This window comes from Osmia bicornis, chromosome 14 (assembly GCF_907164935.1).
Source record: "Osmia bicornis bicornis chromosome 14, iOsmBic2.1, whole genome shotgun sequence".
Taxonomy (NCBI): Eukaryota; Metazoa; Arthropoda; class Insecta; order Hymenoptera; family Megachilidae; genus Osmia; species Osmia bicornis.
The window spans coordinates 2,380,952-2,397,593 of NC_060229.1; the positions used below are offsets into that span (position 1 = coordinate 2,380,952).

General features: G+C 36.4%; 1 long non-coding RNA gene across 1 annotated transcript in view; it reads left to right on the top strand.

Moving 5' to 3' along the window:
* Nucleotides 1-430: 430 nt before the first annotated feature.
* The window catches only part of LOC114872553, a 62,860-nt gene continuing 46,648 nt past the window's right edge, over nucleotides 431-16,642 (top strand). The window contains exons 1-2 of the long non-coding RNA XR_003788783.2: nucleotides 431-516; nucleotides 12,804-12,834. This is a non-coding gene — a long non-coding RNA (uncharacterized LOC114872553). The remainder of the gene's footprint in view (nucleotides 517-12,803; nucleotides 12,835-16,642) is intronic.

Genomic DNA, 16,642 nt, shown 5'->3' on the forward strand with positions numbered 1-16,642 from the left:
TTCGTGCAACATTTAAACAATTCTCTTCGACGCGCCATACACGACCTGTTGCGTCGTTAATTTAATGAAAAATTCAGCGGAGTACCAGGCAGTCGCGTCGCCCTGGTATTTCATGACAGACACGCGGAGGACGTGTTCAGGAATGTCTCTCAGGCGGACATTGTTCTCGTCGACGAGAGCCTCTGAGGCATGTTGAAAGACGGACTTATTTCGCGAAATGAAGTTTAGAAGTAGGAAATGGTCGGTGTAGGAGAGTCTTTTGTTCGTCTAGTGGATTTAATTTAGTTATCATGGATAAAAGAATATAGAATATCCTTTTAAATTAAAAAAAAAGTTGTTTCCTTGATCTATGTTTTTCTTAGAATATTTTATCGGGATTTCGAATTATAATAAAACCTTTCTGACAAAATTATATACATATGATTGCAGGTGGCAATTTGACTTCATGAAGCTTCAACATTGAATCATTAACATCAATCAGCATAATTCTGGGACAATGGTCTGCATGGATATTTTGTGAGTGAAAGATATTTCTAAATCTATAATTAATTATCATAAGTACGTAATACATAATGTAAGCAAAATTAATTAAAACTATATTTCTAATGTTTAATATTAAAAAATAATTTTTTAACGTTTTTATATTTTAAACTGAAATAAAAACAGAATTTTTTCTTGGAAACAAACATAATTTATTTTTTATGTAATACATCAAGTGTTATATATTACACAAGAGAAAAAAAATTTCAATTTAATCCTTATTTATGTTCAATTTTTATTAATATAATAGCTATGCATACATCATGTATTACTTCACGTAGATGCATTTAATACTTTGCAAACAACAATTTATCTTTAATCTAAACAGGAAACTTTATATCCTGAAATATAATGACACGTTTTATAGCATCGGTATCAGAAACAGTTTATCGATAAATTCCTTTCGGTATAACGTTCCAACGTAAAATACTCAATAATAAATTTTATAAATTTCTATCATAGTTCAGTATTATTCTTCAGAAAGTTTAAATTTATAGACTTTTTTTATCGTTTCCATAAAATCAGAAATTAGCTTTTATCATTAAATATTTAAAAAATATCAGCTTAATGTAATGTAATTCGAATTCTAATGTCTAATCGTGAGTAGAGATTCTGAAATGTCGACATTTCTAAGAGATCTGACCCACCTCAGAAAAAGATCAATAGCAACAGGAGATCAATAGTGTAGATTTCGTTTCATTCGAATCAGTCAAAATCAAACGATATCAATCGTCAATAAAAGAACGTTCAATATCAACGCTTCCAAAAACTTATAAATCAAACACGATATCTTAAAATCAATTTTTGTCGAATATTTCGCCATTCGTTTTGAGCGATCAAATTTTCCCTTTGCATCTCTTTCTTTCTCTCATGGAAGAGAGAACAAAACTGTATCAACCCTGTTAGGAAAGGTTCGAACCAATTTAAAGCCGGGTCGTTTTTATCACGGGGACAAGTCGGTAGGCAGTGCAACCAACCACCGTAGGAATTTAATTTAACGAGCAATTTTTCCATCGACCTCAGCATCGAGCAGAATAAAGTTTCGGGAAGAAAAGGCTTGTCAGATGCATCCCTGTTGCTATTGATCCCAGTAACAAGTTTAAAGGATGCGAGGAGGATGAGGAAATCTTAAAATAATTCATTACTTTGGCCAATATTTTTATTTTATTAGATTTTAATACTGAATACAATTTTTGCTTTAGTCAAGTAAATTATTTAATGATACTTATCATGTATATTCCATTCTGTGTATCATCGTCGAGTAAATTAGAAACTCCGATGTATCCAGAAATGCTTTTCTATCGAATATTGGAAGTGAAGGGACGATAAAGCAGTATTTACGATGTTCACGATACTCATCTTCATTTTGACTACATCGTATACTAGAAAACGATTAAGGATGCGCGTTAGGTGGTCCCTTAACGGTGGCTATCGTGAAATTCATTAGGCGATTGTCTAATTAAGTTAATCGACTCGGGCTCGTCTTGGCATCGTAAAAGTTTGTGCTCGCCTCGACGCCGCCGGTCGTCGCGTTTTCAGCGCCAAAATTGTTACTTTACTTCGGGCTAATAGCGATAGAAGTTAAGTCCGAGATTATTTGAGGAAGAGTAAAAAAGGACTAGAGTGTTGTAGGTGTATATCATTTAATCTTCGAACGGCGGACGATGGACCGTGGTAACTATCATTATTTTTATTTATATTTAACACTATACTATCGACAAATACACAAATGGTCGGTCCAACCATTCCGTCATCAATTACGCCAAATGATCCGTTTCGAATGCGGCCATAAATCCGCATGCTATTAGGTAGCCACGGAATTCGAATTTAAATGGTCGTTCCCAATTATATGTTGCGTTTATTCAGAGACTTTTAATTAGAAATGGCGGAAAATGGAAAATCAATCGATGCTTCGAGCAAACATTGCAATGTGTTAAATAGGAGATTCTCTGTAATCAAATCAGTTCATCATTTTAGTATATTTGTTTCTTCCTTGAAGCCTGATTGAAGTCGCTTCGACAATAACTTGCTTAAATCTACGAATGGTATTTTTTAATTCTTCGAATTAAATAATAACAATAAACACTGAACGAATAACAATAGAGTTAGAGTTTAATTTCACCGTCAAAGCATTTACGTAACTTTTTTTCTTATTTTTCCTTCGTTGTTCTATCGTTTCGTTCGAAGCTGGCAATCGGCTTACACGAAGCGTGCAGATGCGCGATATTTCGTTGCGAGAATAATCCTGGAACGTCAGTTTCCATTTGCACGCGTGGAATTAACACTAGAAAAAGGCATCGATAGACGAGCGGATCAGCTCGTGCTTCTGATAAATTTGTCGCGGTTCTTTAGCCACGATTCTTTTCGCGACAAATACTGAAATGCGAGCGTACGCGGATAAAGGGCTTTCAGTCGAGGCTTCTTTTTCATCGCGCTCAGATTTTCGTAAGTGACGAAGCATCGATCGAGGAGAAATATTTTTCGTCGAGAAAAGCCAAACCTTGTTCATCTCGTTACCATACTCGTAAGAAATTTTAGGCAAAGACTTTTAGTAAGAGAAAAAATCTGAATAACAGAATATTCTGTGATACCCAAATGCGTCATAAGTGTCTGTAGAAACCGTCTCGGTAAACCTTGCTATACCTCGACATATTATTATTTGTCGAGGACCTTCCTTCGGGGCTTTGTATACAAGAAGACTCTTACCAAAACAAATCGAGCCGCTATAGTTCAGTGTCTCTGTGGCTCGCGTCGCGAATACATCTTGTGCGAATAAACGTGTTGTGATTTTGGCTTATCAGTGCTCACTGTAACTACGTAACAACCAAATTGCTGTTAAATGGTGAGTGTAACATTTCTTTTAACATTTACTATAAAGAGAAATTAATATAAAGAGGTTTAGATCACTGATATTAGATATTAAGTTATAATTTCTTGCTAAATATTACGAAGAATATAAAATTATAAATGCGACAGCGTTAATGAAAATTTAGTACTTTATTGCAAAATTGATTCTGTCAATTTATCATCACGACCTGTTAATGCAACAACAATGGTATTAGTTGATGTATTATTTCCTAGTATCTAATAGATAAAGCTGCTCAAATGTCAATTTTCATTAGAATGGGTTAGAATTAGCCTTATTTCACGGAACTACGTATCCAACCATTTCTATCCGCCTGTGGCTACGCTTGTGCTTTTTCACGTGGGAATACCTAGGGTTTATTTATATGTTTCGAATGGAAATTGCTGTACATAATAGCTAGCCATAGATTATATCGAGTGTAACGGATGTCGTTCGATAAATCATTATTGCGAGGGCCAATTATGATAATTACAACGGTGGAACGTCGATAACGTTATTTCGATGACCAGTCATGTATTAATGTCCGTGAACGTTGCCTCGTTCGTGTTAATTTCTACCAAATTATTTGCATCAATTGTTGCAACCGATATTCTCGTTTTTAAAACAAAGATTCCAGAATTCCTGTTAACAATTTCTGAGCCAAAATAGTATTTGTTCAATAACAGATATTTATTATTAGTAGAAAATAAAGTTTGATTATTGTGAGGTTTATTAATAGAAAATTGGAAGACTAATTAAATTTTGATAAATTTTAATGACCTAATGTTGCATTAACGGTAGAAAGTTTTAACAAATGTTACTTCCAATTTTTGTATGAAAGAACGGATGTGCTTTAAGCGTTGAGAATAAAATAAAAACCGTGTCAAACCCATACTGAAACAGTAAGAAAAATTCCAATTCGGCTTTAATCATGCTGAAAATAAAGGAAAAGAGAAAGCAGCGACCGACCTGAATACATGAACGATTCAGTGAAACATTCAACCGGGGTAAACAGTGAAATATAACGTCAGATAAGCGCGCAAAATAATGTCACGCTGATGCGACATCAAGCTCTGGTTCAGGGGATGAGGTAGATTGTAAGAGGGAGAAACTTTCTCGATGTTGCGCACACCTGGCAGCAAATATGCGGGTGAGCTAAAAAAAAAAAAAAAAAAAAATATGAAAGAATACAAAAACAAAATATGACGATGATAGCGGTAGCGAGACACAAAAGGTAGAATAGACGGTGAAAAGTTTTTCTCGGGCGATAGGAAAGGAACGTTGGTATGTTGGTGGTAGAAAAGCGCAGGAATTCAGGTCAATGGAAAGCAGTAAAGGGGAAAGTGGGACGTGTTTGCTCCCCTTTGAAGTTTCTGCGAGTTTTCTGATCTTCCTTATTTTTCCCCTTCTGTCCACTTTCTTTAATATAATTGACTAGGAAGGGATGCATGGTTCGAAAATTCTTCACATCTACCTTCCTTCCAATCAATATCGTACTTATTATTTATCTGAAGTGAATTGAAAAATTCTCAGTCGAGTATAAATCCGGTTCGTTCCGGTTGCCAAGAACCTCTCCAATTTGTCCGGCATTAAAATCCAGAAATTTGCATTATAACGAAAACTGATCCATGAAAAGTTCACCGTTCCATCGGAGGCTTATCAATGGTAGACCAGGTTCGTGGGAATAATCGAAAGCAACACGAGCCAGAGGGTTTCGATCGTAGTTGAATGCGAATCGGCCTTCATTCGATTCCTCGGTCCACCGATCGTTATTCCTGAAAAGCCTCAAGCGTAGGTGGTGGAGGAGGAGGATTTTCGAAAAGCAAAAGTGAATCGCGGTTCACCGATTCCGCACAATTCTAATCGACGTGTAGCATCGATAAATTCGTCCGCGTCACCGACTCTTCGTGGTCGAGCAACGATAAACCCCCTCTGGTCCGGTGAAAACCCCATTGAAAATGGCTCTGCAGAGAATCGTCGCGCGCGCGTTCGCGTTATTATCGGAGTTATGCGATGGCTACACGCTCGCTGACGATTTTCATTTCCTCCTTTTTATTGGCCCGTTAAAAGTTACGTTTTGTGCCGGCATTTACGCCTGATTACGGTTCGACTCGATTCGACTCCATCTACCGAAACTGTACCCGTAACAACCACCACCTCCCAACCCCTCGGTTTTGCTCGATTTCAAATCCGATCGAATGGATGTCATTTAGACGATTTATGCGGGAGGCGTGAATGATTCATTTAGTGGGTTATGAGGGAAGCAGATTTTCGTATTGTTTGTTGTTTTATACGATAAAAGATTTTTAGATATTTTATGTACGAAAACTTGAAGTGTATTGCAAATTTCATACGGGTGTAAATTCAAATTATTCAACATTGAAATCGATGAACGATCGGGTGTTCTACTATTTGACAGAAGGGCGCCGATCGATCTTTCGGCGTCGTCGCTTTGCAAGAGAAGAACATCCATAAACGGGGAGAATTGGAAAATAGCGATGAATGTCGAATAGAATGCTTCCAGCTTCAAATATTCAGGTTCGGTTATGATTTACAGTTGTTTGCCTGTTGATTTTTATTTTTCTTCTTCTTTCTTTCCGCCAAACATTTTCTCTGCATTGATATTAAAAACAGAACAGCGTAAGATTGCTACTGGATACCAGTGGTGACTTGGAAATATTTGAAACTGGTTATTTTTTTTACATATTTAAAAAAATAATATTCTTATGAATTCTTATTAGAATCGAGTGCATTAGTAACTTGCCACAATGTCAAAATTAGTACAGCTTACCCAACTTAAATATACTTTTTTTTATCACCACTGTTCTTTCTATTTACTCATGCAAAATGGAAGGGGTGAGTCCGTTGCCGGACTTGTATCCCAAGGATGAAGAAACTTTATCGGGTCATGAAGTGTGACTGGTAAATGAAACGAATAGAAAAGACGACGGTTTGGCTCGCAGATAGCTGGCAGCCAGCAAATACACGAGATAAGAAAAAAAGTTGGAAGTGAAATATAAGTTTGACGGAAAGAGATAGGGTGAAAGGAGGCGGCTGGTATTACCAGGAATTCTAGAATATGGCCAGAGAGAAGTTCGAGGGAGGAAAACACGGGGCCATGCAGACGGATAGTACATTTTTTATTCGGGGCTCAAGCTGCGCCGAGAAGAACTGATGGACCGTGGATTCGAACGATAGTTGATTGTAGCCTGAGAATAAATCGTGGATTCACGAAGGAGATTCTTTCTCCCACTGTGGCTACATAGATGTTTTTTTTTTTTATATGTAGTTCAGCTAAGAATTCAGTTCGCAATGCATTTTCTTTTTGTGATCGTATAACCAGAAGGGGAGTAGGATAAATTATAGGGGTGTGCGGGTACTCGAAAATTCAAGTGCTTTTAAGTTATGGAAACAAAACCAGATTGGAAATAAAAATTTTCATATTAATTACATTCGTGAAACAGATTGTTTTAATGAAAATTAATTTTCCATTTGACAAACACGAAATTCCAGTTCGTAAAGCTAGAGAGTAATTATCCGACAGATCATTAAATGTACAAACTTTTAATTACGAGGACTAGGTACTTTGGAAATCAAATTGAGCGCCCTACAAACGTTTTTAAACATAATTATGATTCCGTGAATTAATTGGACCAATTATCCTACAATCCTCTTTGTTACAAGCTTTTAGTAACTAAAATAAAATCAGTTTTGAGATTCTCGTATACTGATTTTAATATTATTATTTTTTTATATTAAACTGAATCTTTTACCCAAATAAAATCCTAATCGAACGACCATCGTTCAAATACAAAGCCTTCCAGAAGGAACAATTAAAAAACCGCAGAATTGCCTTTGAAAATCGCTCGCCACTTACATCTCCGTCAAAAGGCATTCTCCGAACGCACTCAGGCAGGCATTGAAGTGGCAACCTCGAAGACGGAGCACGCATCGAGCAAACAGTGCCTCCCCTAAAAAAAAAGCAAGCAAGCATCGTAAACAAACGATTGAAAAGAATAAAAATGTCCCCTTTCTCATCGATGTTTAAAAGAACCCTTTTTCGAACACGTTCATTGTTCCACCCCCTTATTGAACGTCGAACCAGGAGACCGGATTTCGTCGCACACTTCAGACGGGTTTTGAACGCGTGAAACTGCTAAAAAAAGCGGCCAGCAATTAGCTTCGACGTTGGCGGAGATTAAACGGAGGAATTTCACGGTGACGCGCCCTGTGAAGAGAAAAAGGGTGCCAGAAGGGTTGGACGCAACTCTGTCAGACGAGTGAAGTTCTGGACCGCACTGGCACAGACACGAGACCACTCGAGAGGCACGAGTGCGGCACGATGTCTCAAATTAAAGAGAAAATCCCATCCAGGTAGCTTCCTCGAGACGCTCCTCCGCGTCGCGACGCCGCCAAAGGTCACAGTCGCCTCGGGAGCACGTTGGCCGTGATTCAGACGAGGATCAATGGATGAGCAGACTTCGAGTCTGCCAACTTGCACCGTGAGGGTGATTGTTACACCATGGGGGTTGAAACGAGGGCTTGGAATCGTTGCAAGCTTTGTTTTTCTACGGTGAAACACCCCGGGCGGTGTTTTTGAGGGTTGCGAGGAATTTGGGATAAGGGAAGGTTCCGGGGGTTTTTGAGCTGTTTCTTTGTTATCAGATTTTTTTAGTTACAATTATATTATAGGGTGTTATGAGATATTATAAATATTCAATTCAAGTTAAAGACGTTTATAATTCCATTATAGAAAATATTAGAATATTAGAAATGTGAAGTACGAAAACTATTAATATCTCTTAACACAAAAAGGGTGTTTCGTTTTGAAGTGCTCAAATAAAATCCAATTTAATCCCGCGTGAATAGAGGAACCTAAGACCGATCCGTTAACACGAGTAAAGAAAAGCTGTGTTCGTCCGATTTCTTTTTTTTTCCACTTGTACGAAGAAAAGTTTCGTGGCAAGCGAGATTTGAGGGGAAAACAGGCTTGCACAAGTATCCAAGGCTGATTACTCGCAACATCGTAGACGAGACTACTTCAAAGAGCAGCTGAAGCTGCGTCCCGAATTAAAGAGGAACGAGCTTGGCCACGGGGACACCACAAGCCGCTACAGAACCTCGTTCAACCACGTTTCCCGCCTTCAAATCTAAGTTACAGACTTCGGCCTGGATAGAAGTTTTAAGCGGCCTGCGCCACGTTTCAGCCCTCAGCTACAAAGAGTATTAGAACGGACGGCTGAGAATTATAGTTGTCGAAACCGCAGTGAGAGCCTCTTTTGTTAAGGTCCAAGGTACTTTCAAATATGAGTGGTTGAGTAAAGAAATAGAAAGGTACAGCTTTCAGCTATTGAATTAGGGTGATATTTAAAAATGTTGTGATTTTAATTAAGATTTTTTCTAGGGTGAGTTAGGTTCTTTTACGTGTTTAATTTCGCAAGATTTTATGAGAATCTTAGAACTTTCAAATTTTAAGTATCAGGTATTATTAGGAAATTGGGTATTTGAAAATTTTAGAATTTGGGTATTAAAAAATTCTACAACTCTTCTAATGCAATTACAAATATGTATTTATTATATTTATTTGAAATATAGCAGAAATAATATTGCTCGCACAAGTATAGTCTTTGAAACTGTTGGACTGGCAGACGCTTGTCTGACGCAACCATAGTTTTCTCCACTTGTACATATAATTCCCAAGTAGTTGACGAAATTCCCTCTCCCCGATACGAACGGTGGTTCGTGCTAAATTGGAATATTTTTCCCAAAGTCAGGCTGAATCAGCCCTCCTGGCATTTCCATTCAAATTCTTCGTCGCATTTCGAAGTGGCCGCATTAGCGGAGTCGTGAACGGGTTAATTCGTCGCGGGAACTTGGCGAATGAAATGTAAATTTCGCCTGGGAAGAAAAAAAGGAGACTCGCACAAAGAGTTGTCTTAATTATTTATTTATACGATCGAGGAAACGGGGACGCGAGGAAATGTTCCATTAAGGGTAGACACGCCTAGAAGTCGACGTTATTCGACAGGACCGAGCGATCTCTTCGAGTAAGGCTTGAACTCAATTCACTCGGAATTCAAATTACGCTCTGCACCCTTCCAGTCTGGCTTCCTTCTCTTCCGTCACGTTCTTCTTCCTTCCCTTTATTTTCCTCGGCTTTCGTTCCTCTCTGTGCGTCTGCGTTGGAATGCGTCTTCTTGGAAAAAAGGTGAACAGATGGTTGTTCAAGGAGTGGTTTTGATCCAGAAATTAAAAAAAAAAATACACCTAAAATTTATCGTAGCAAGAATGTTCATTTAAGTAACTTTTTAATTCACCGCTCAAAGAAACAATATAATATTTGTTTCAATAGGGGGTTTTAAATCGTTGCGCAGCGAAGCATGAAGGTTCGATTGGACGTGATCCTGCGCGAACCTTGGTCGTTTGTATTTTTCCTACAAACACCAGTCACGATTTCGTGTTCATCCTTCCAATAACTTCAGCCGTTGCTCTTTTCAATGAAGGTTCCTGTATAGCACGTAGCCAGTCAAGCGAAAGCTATTGGGCCAAGCGGTGAAGTTGAAGGAATCAATGTCTGTTTGGACAATGGTAAATGCACATTCTTTCCAAGCTGCGGGAACAATAGATATCTTTGGGATATGCAGATACATACCTTTGGAACACCTTTCTCTGACTGTTATTGTTCAAACGTTCACTGTTTTTATAAAAAGTATGATTGAGTCTTCAATAACCAAAGTTAATTGGGTTATAAATTTTTAATTCAATCTGTAAAATGTTAACAAACCATTGCGAGAATGATTAAAATTCTGCAATCAAAGTTGTTGAAATTTCCTTATCGAAACTGCACGAGGCATTTATTATGGTCGTGATAAAGTTTTAATAGACGACGATAATTTATGGCATATCGGATGGTAAAAGAAGATTGGAAAGGGAGCTTGTTCATCGAGAAATTCGGGCGTCGATAATTCACAAGCGGAGTTCGTTTACGAGAAGTCGTCCATTAACCGCGAGAGTGCTTTTAATGTAAAGTGGGTAAAGTCGTAAAGCTCAAGGGTCTCCCCATACGTAGATCCGAGCCCTGTACTTCTTTTACGATCCTCTGACCACCATGGACCGACCCTGTCTAGAACGAGTGTACTAGAAAATCACCTCTAACCACTTTAATGTATGTTTTCGCGAACCTTTGCCCTTTTTCGCGCCCTTTTACCATGTTTCTTTCACTGTTCCATCGTTTAACCTAGAAACGGTAGACTGAGATTTATTTCAATTGAGAGACTTCCTTCTTTTACAAATTTAATTTTTGAGTAGAGGGAAGTTAAGCTTTCAAAATAATATATATTATTTAAAATTACATGAAATTCAATTTTCTTCTAGGGTTGAATAATCTCAGTCTAATAAACCTTGAAAATATCAATTAAGTGGTATCATTATGCAAGTTATAATATGTTGCTTTTTGCGAGGCCACAAGTTGGTGTAATCATTAACAGGGATGAAGAGAAATACTGTAACTAAGCAAGGGTAAGGTAAACTGAATGCACGATCCCGAAATTCCTTGCTGATTATAACTCTTCCCTGTCGGCGTCTTGGTTTCCGGCTTCTCTCAATTTCCCTCGGATTGAACTACTTATCGACGCTTCCCTGCTAACTATATTGCCACCGAAATTTCATAGAAATTCAGTCATTCTATCATAAATTGAACCGTTCTCTAACTAAATATGTAGTTTCAAATCATTCATTTAGAATCCTGAATGTTCTTAAACAAAATAAAGTCATACAGGTAACAAATTGCTTTATTGTTCTTCTTATTTCTCTTACAATTAGTTCGTCGAATTTCGAGTACATATTCTGTTGCAATTACTGGAATAATCCAGACACGAAGGAACGCACTGGTTAATCAATAAATTCTTCGCTGATATCAGTGCTATTCTATAGCGAATTATCAAGGTATACGTAAATCTCGAAAAAGAATATTATGCGATCGTCTACCAGAACGCAGGGTTTCGAACGTATTCAAATGAAGTACGCGGAGTATTCAAATTAATTCTCTTGCATGATATTCGTCTTCGATATCTTCGTGTAACAGGTTCTCGATTATTCAGAACGTTCATTTTTTTCTTTGATCGTTATCTATTCATGAGGCAATTTGTAGAGAAATTAGTACTGTTAATTATTATGTTCTGATAAATTTGAGGAGTACATAAATTTTTATTTAATGAAAAGATATGAAGTTGGGGTGAAGTTTTATAACAATTTTTATTTTATTTTTGGCAATTGGTTCTGAAACGGGTATTTGATATTTCTGGCCGACATTCAAAATTTGCGAAAAAATCAAGAGTATGAAATGTTTACAAGACGGTATTGGATGTGTGTTTACGTGGACTTGGAGCAAATATTGAAGGTAGTTTGCAAGTTATATAAATTCTGCGAGGAGCCCGCGATATTCTAAATATTTATCGAAACTGTTCGATCGTAGAAAACTGGTTCAGTATATTCTGCAAAATATTGAATATTTTTCCAGCTTTCAAGCTTTAATGTAATTAATTCTATTCAAGTTAATTTTCTTTAGAATCTTCAGTGTTTAATATCTTAAATCCTCTTCAAACTTTTTAATATTATTTTTAAGAATCCTTTTAAAACTTCAGTAATTATCTCTGATTTATAGTGATATAATTATGATACGAGTTCAAATCAGTGAAGATTCTATTTTTAAAAAAATATTAAACAAAACATATAGCTTATCAAATATTTTCAAATTATCATTAGAAGAATAATTTAATTACTCTTCAAGCAAAAGAGTATACAGTTCCAGAACATCATCGTCTGAATATTTAAGTTTGAAATCGCTTTATGGTTTCGTTCAGTGGAAAACAAGGAAGTTACTTAAAGTGTTAGTTCACAGTGATTTACCTTGTAGGACAGAACTTACACTTCGTACGAACGCTGATACAATGCTTGCCAGCCTTTGTACTTAATGTGTACACACGTATACATACATAGGTGTAGTTGCACATAACGCAACTACGTACCTGTATATAGACGCATGAATATGCAACGACGAAATGCGTGTAATGTTCAGCCATCGTACATAATATACGTGTTATAGTTGACGTGCATATAGACCTTACGACAGTCACAATACAGACACACAAACCTCTGTGCAAAGCTTTCAGAAGTTTCCAGCAACGTCGATCTCGTGTGTACGACCGAAATTATGGACAAAAACCATTATTTTATCGTCCATAAACTTCTGTAATAAGCTTTGTCAAGGAACTATGAACTTTAAGTAAACATTTCCAGACATAGGATATGATAGACAAAGTTTTAGAGAGACACAGTTTGTGGCTTAAAAATTTGTATTGAAGAAAGATTTTTTTACGGTTTATGTAAAAATAATTGTAATTTTTAATTTATGTTTCAGATTGACCAGAATGGTGGAGTGTGGTGATGGGGTGAGTTCAATTAATTATGACATTTATAAAATATTTCATTAGCAAATTAGCTATTTTATTGTACTATATTGCTACTACTTCCTACTATGCTCTTTTGAACTGAATTTTCACAAAGAAAGATACTTATGTATCCATCTTCAAACATTCCCTACCTTCATACGATACTGCGTTGTTCTCACATACAAGGGGTGGTAGTTTGGGTGCGTATATTGCAGCGTAGCCGAGAATAGACCCTTTACCAATTGGTTTGCATGCAAATGCACAGGATCGTAAGACGATAGAGCGATAATTAGTCGTTTGAATGTACGCAAACGTGACCTGTGACTGTAACAGGTGATTTGCAGTTGCTGTAGTTGTAAATTTGGTATTGAGACTGTCTTTTGAAAATTATTAATCCATGTAATAATAATAATTCATCTTTTGAAATTCTCAAATTTGATTAATAATTAATGAAACCACTCAATACCAAATTATTCAATAAAATATTATAAATTACAGTGTTTTAAATAACAATAGGTAAATTCAGAAATACATTCTATGTAAAATATAAAATATGATATATTTTCAATTTTGCATATATCTATTTTATCAAATGCATAATATTATTCAAAAGAATTTCTGATGCTCGTTACTCAAGTGCAGGCGAATTATTTGAAATATTCTTGAACTAGTGTTATATCGCACAAAATTAATAACTTCATGATTCATGGGAACGATCAGAATGGCTCGAGCAGTTTGTCAAATTTACTTAACGACAAGTGCAGTGCATTTATTTGCATGTCAGTGATGCATATTGATACATTGCAAGTTAAGGATCGATCAGTCCATATGCAGGTGCATACAGCTGCATAACAGCCAAGAGATAATTAATGGTCCCGATGTATGTGTGTATGTTTGCACGTGCATGTGCCACGTGATCAAGAATTTCGTTTACTTTGAAGCTGTTAAAGTCGTTACAATGAATTATTACGTTGTTATGATATGTTTCCTGCGTTTAGTAATTGCGTTGCGTTATTAAGGTTTCCATTTTTATAATAATATAATTAACACTTGCATGCCATAAAGTTCACTGGTGAATAACACCCTTTGATGTAATTAACATTTCTTCTTGTGATAGGTGAGGACAATAGGGGTATAGAATAATAGAAAATTAGAATCTCAGAATTCTTGAAATTTAGAATCTTAGAGCTTCGAAATTTTCGAATTACCATAAATATAGCAAAAATTATTGGTTTCTGCTTCCTTCAGTTCAAAATTATTATTCGTTGAATTTTAATGCAAATAATTTCGTAAGCGAAAAATATAAATTTTCAGTATTTTATGAGAAATCCAAGAATTATTTTGTACAACGATTTCAATGCCCAGATGGTGCTTACAGGGTTGGAAATTTTTGATTTCATACAGTCACGCGTGATTTCACGTGTTCATCATCAAATATAGATTTTAGATATGGGATGGGTGCACGTATTTGCATGCATCAAAGTGGAATAATCTATGTAGGTGCATCACGGACTAAGGACCAACTATGTAGGTACAGGTGCACGGGAGTGTAATGCGATCAGGCATAATTAATCGTACGTACAAATCTGCGTGTGCATGCACGTCAATGATGTCGTTGAAATTTGGATATTAATTAAATCATGTAACTGATCCATGAATTATGTGAACTATATCGCACGACTTAAAAATTTCCCTCTATTCATTCAACAATCAGATTAGGCACTTGGAATCAAAATGTCACAAGTTCCATTTTTTGACAAAAATTTACATTCCCTTGGTTTCCAGTACGTCTGATGTAAGTTAATTCTTTTGAGACACCTTGTATATTTATAGTAGGTTGTCACAAGGTTATTAATCGTCCAGGTTCATATGTATATGTATCGGGACGCACGTGCGTGTAACACGTGATGCCGTTACGCAGAATAATTGTTGTCATCCCCGTCGTCGCGTGACACGTTATTTTCCTCTGGACTCGTTCATAATTAACAATGGATTTGCGTTGGTTCGATAATAATCCCAAAGCTGGCTTCCACCCCGTGACGAGGTCGACGCGAAACGTGAGCTCGCTACGACTGGAAAACAATGTCAAATCTAGTTTGTATGCAAATGAATAATACCGGAAAGAATAGATGAATGTCCGTTAACTTCCTTTTTTATTAAGAAAATTATTAATCGCCTTCTAGATTCTTTTTGATTGAAAAATTAATAGAAATGAAAATTTTATGCAGGGTAACAGCTGATAGGGTTATTGGCCCTTTAAAGTTAAAAATCTATATTTTGAAGCAAGTAACATGGATCATTTCAATTCATTGAATAAAATTTCTGTTAAAAGTACATTTCTCTTTGTCACGTATCATGGCAAAAACATATTAATAACGTTGTAATGGTTAGACATTAAATTAATTGCGATGCAATTACTATGGCGATAGCGGTTCAGTCTGGCTACCATGTCGTAATTTTCGACAAAATTAGAGTAAATTGTTTAAATGAGAAGAGCGGTGGGCTGCGCTTTTATTCGCGTAATGTAATGAAATCCTTCGCGGTCTACTGATATAAAGTCTACCTCGTAATTTCACGAAAAACAGAATATTTTCATGCCTCACGGACTTAGGGGCGTGCGTTTTCATCAAAGGGGTATAAATTTCACGGAATTTTCGCGGATTATGCTCACCCGTTCATTGCGTTTCTATTAATCTTTTGAATAATAGCCGTACAACATCATGGAAATATTAATTTATGAAAATTCTTCGTTTTCTTTTATTTATATTTATCTGATCGCTAATCGTAATATATATCATTGAAAAGATGCAAAGATTGTTGGTTTAATTTTATGAATTATTACATGGGATGGTATTTAATGCAAATTTTTATTTATTACATGTCTCGGTAATGGAGGAAAATAAATATTTATTTAGGAAATTAATAGTTTGACAATAATATTTATAGATTGAGGTAATCCACGTACGATTAGAATTTACATATTTTTACTGCTCATTTTTCGTTAAACGTTCTGTTGTTAATGAAAGCATTAATCAAACTCATTTGGTGCCAAGAATTACGTTTGGAAATAAGATTAGAGCGAAACAGATAAACGCAACATAAATTCCGTTTAAAAAGGAGGACAGCGTTCGCGAAAGGGGTGCCTTCGAATAAAATTCACATCGTAATTTCGCGAAAGCGGGACGATGCTTTCATAAAGCACGAACGGGGAAGCGAGAGTTCCCCTTTCCTCTTGTTCTTCCGTTTTTACTTTCTTTTTTTTTTTTTCGAGCGGAAATATAAATTTCGCGTAATTTCCGCGGATTAGTGCCGCGTATCCGGTGCAAACTCGCAGCCAGTATAAGTTACGAGGAACGTGCCTCGCTCTACCGGGCAATTAACATGATGTATCGCGTAAATGTAATAACTGGCACGCAGCAGCCGTCCGTTTTAAGTGTTACGTTCGGGTACCGGTAGAAATACGGGTCGAAATATCGAGACACCTCAAAGTTTTCTCACTTCATTGTTTTTTCTCAATCTCTGTTTGTTTGGATGCAAGGAGTACTTTAGTTGATTTGTTAATTTAAAAGTTGGAAAATTTCTACATTGGAAAATTTGAAAGTTTATTTCTAAATAGGGAAATTTGATAATCTAATGGAAAAATTACGTTCAAGCTACACTTTTTCTAACATTTTCAAAGTAAAACAAGAAAAGAAAAAACATTCTTCAAAAACCAGGAAAAACTTCGAGTGCCGCAACAGGCGAAATTGAAGGGGTTGGTCTGCGTGGTATAGGTGCGGGGTGAAGTAGAAGAGAAAAGGGTGGTAGG